This window comes from Aedes aegypti, chromosome 3 (assembly GCF_002204515.2).
Source record: "Aedes aegypti strain LVP_AGWG chromosome 3, AaegL5.0 Primary Assembly, whole genome shotgun sequence".
Classification (NCBI taxonomy): Eukaryota; Metazoa; Arthropoda; class Insecta; order Diptera; family Culicidae; genus Aedes; species Aedes aegypti.
Window position 1 is genome coordinate 78183500 of NC_035109.1, and position 3119 is coordinate 78186618.

Below are 3119 nucleotides of genomic sequence, written 5' to 3' on the forward strand. Positions count from 1 at the left end.
GTTTAATTATTTTTACTCTCGACTCTTTCAAAAATTTGTCAAATGTGTCACTCTCATGGCTGAGGGCCGACCTTGCCAACCGTATGCTATGACACTGTCTATAGATTTTTAAATTGTAACATCAAAAAATTGTGACGCAGATCACAGTTACAATAATAAGTATATTGAACTGGCGTTAATAAGTCTTAAAAAGTAGTTTAGGGAATCAACCATCATAAACGCGAACTCATAACATAACGTTCTATGCGAGGTAACTCATCGATCAAACGATTTCATACACCAATTAGCACAGGTGTGATGCAATTTGTATAAATTAATCACTTTGTTTGTAAACTGTTATGCGACTTCTGGTTGTCTGGGTGCTGAAACGAACAATGCTACAAAAGGGCTAAATTTTTCGAAATCTTGAACCGATAAAATTGAAGTTGTTTTTCAAAAGTAAATTGATTTGTCATCAATAGTTTCACTATTGAAACAATGAATTGACTATTAGATTGATCCAATGTACATATATATAATCTTACTCTGATAATAATGTATATTATATATATAATAGGTAGTTAGTTATTCATTTGATCGATTTGCCTTGCGTTCGTCGGAAATCAATGGAGCTCTGGAGCTACCACGGGAAAGAGAGGGTTAAGCGGAACAGGAAATTTCACCGAGCTGTGGTGTCCGAGCGGTTAAGGAGATGGACTTGAAATCCATTGGGTTCTACCCGCACAGGTTCGAATCCTGTCTACAGCGAACTTGTTTTTTATAGTCATCTGTTCAGTAAGTTCCTTTCCTCAGTGCAATCAATTGGGGAGCGCTATGCGTCGTTGTTTGCTTGTGGTTAATTTTGAGTTTTCAAGGTCTAGCTAGTGGCTTGCACTTTCGCAGCCCTCTCCGCATCCACCGAATGGTCTCAGCTCAGCGGATCAAACCGAGGGTTAGGGTTGGTACTCATTAATTCCAGTTCAATCGATCACCGCACAAATCTAGAGCTTCAATCAATTCGACTCCAATTATCAGCGAGCGCAAAGCTAAGGAAGAGAAGGCCATTCGAAACTTCCAGTCTGCGCAAATGGGCTCTCAAACATCCGTCTTTTCTGCAATTGTGTGTGCAAGCGCGAGTGTTTGGCTTCGGAGGTTCTCTCGGCTTCGGCTGCGGCTCGGAACGCAGCAAAACTGGTTGCCTTGATTATTATGCCTCCACTCGGCTCTGTTTGCTACGTGGTTTCCCAACCGGTGGTCCGCGGATCCCTGGGGGTCGATTTTCTGTGAATTTCTCAATACGATCATGGTAGATTTGTTACATGATGAATACTGGATTTAAGACGTAATCTTTGGGTGTGCCTATCAACTTCTATACAACTTCCTTGTTAGTATTTTTGCTGTTGAATGTCTTTTGCTAGATCTGTGTTGAAGTTTTTTATGATATCTTTGAAGATTGTAGGCTACAATTTCGTAGTAGTTTCGATCATGTGAACATGCTCTTCTTTAGAGCCACATTGAATATCAAATTTTTCGTTTCCATAAATTTTGATCTCAAGTACGATCATTTTCAGGGATTCCTTGCCCTGTGTAGACCTTTGAAATAATAGGTAGCTTCGAAAAGATTGGGAACGACTGGTCTACTATATTCACTTCACACTTTATTACGCTCAAACTACGACGACTGGCTGCTGCTGGCTGGATGGCGGACGACCTTTGTGGAATCTGTTTCTGTTTTTGTTTTCTTGCCACAGAGCAGAGCAGACCGTAAAACACCACCCGAGAGACACGCAATCGTCGAATGCACACACAACACAACAGCCTATATAACATTTTTGTACTTAGACATGGCGGGGTATATAGGAATTGTGCCTCTTCGTACAACAACTGTGGTGTGGCATTGCAATGCTGATCCCTTGGATGTTCTTCCATTGATGTTTCGAAAGATTTCATTAGAGCAGTACAGCTATTACGGTGCGTATAGAGTCGTTAAGTAACGACCCAACGCAGATTTAAAAGTGTCTTACGATTGGCACACTTGAACTGCATTTGGATTCGCAGTCAGAGGACTAAGAAGCTTACAGTTAGATGCCAATCACGTAAACGTGAACACTTGAGGAATCCCCAACACAACGATTCAAATCAACCTGAAGCGAGCAACAGTATGCATATCATAGTTGCTTTCATTTTTCTGTCCATCCATGACCTCATAATCAATGTGACCTTTGTAGCTTAGAAAAGTGATACAGGAGATAGTCAAAATGACTAGAAGATAGGCAAATTTTTGCCTAAATGTAAATGTTTATAACTCATTGAAAAATGGATGAAATTGGATGTATCCAGAAGCATTCGATGGAAAATTTGGCTTAGTTACAATAATATGCTTGGCCGTGCATATTGTTCACCGTACACCGGAGTTGTTCTGTTGCTTGTGATTCAGTGCGGTCTGAAGTTGTGTAGATGTTAACAATTTTCCAAGATATCAGATCGATTTGAAAGTTGAATGCCACCGGACGCTTCCGAAGTATGGCCATTTCCGTAAACAGTTTCTTGAAAAAATGTTCAATAATGTTTTTATTTCCAATCACGCACTCTTAAAAATAATGGAAATTACTGTGGACGTAATTTATAGTATGACTGGATTTAAATGATAAAACGACACAAAAATGTGTCCTTGAAGATGTATTGAACAAAATAGGTAATTTTACATGTTAAAGGACACGAAAAGGATGTCACTATGATCGGCTCTTCCCAAATCGGTCGCTATGGTATTTGAAACTGACATAAATTTACGTGATTCAGCTCGCTTCTTTTATGTGCATCCGAAAAACGTAAAATCACATGATTTTTTCGGAGTGTGCGTTTATATTATCTGAAACCATATCCAACTGGGCATCGAATCTTCAAGATTATGCTTTCAGGAGCATATCCAGAACCATTAGCTGCACTCTATAGTAGGTTCCAGGTGCCCTGGAGGAAGTAGTCAATTAGGAATATGTCCGAGACCATATCAATATGGGAATTAAACTTCAAGATTTTCGAAGGTCATGCCTTCGGATGCATTTCCACAACCACTGGCTGCCATGACCTCTGTAAAGCAGGTTCGAGGTGGCCAATTTCGAATATGACCGAAACCATTCTTC

General features: G+C 39.9%; 1 non-coding gene across 1 annotated transcript; it reads left to right on the forward strand.

Annotated features, from left to right (window-relative positions):
* The first annotated feature begins 665 nt into the window (after nucleotides 1-665).
* On the forward strand, nucleotides 666-747 carry Trnas-uga. The gene has a single exon. It is a non-coding gene; the product is annotated as a tRNA-Ser (tRNA).
* The last annotated feature ends 2372 nt before the right edge of the window (nucleotides 748-3119 follow it).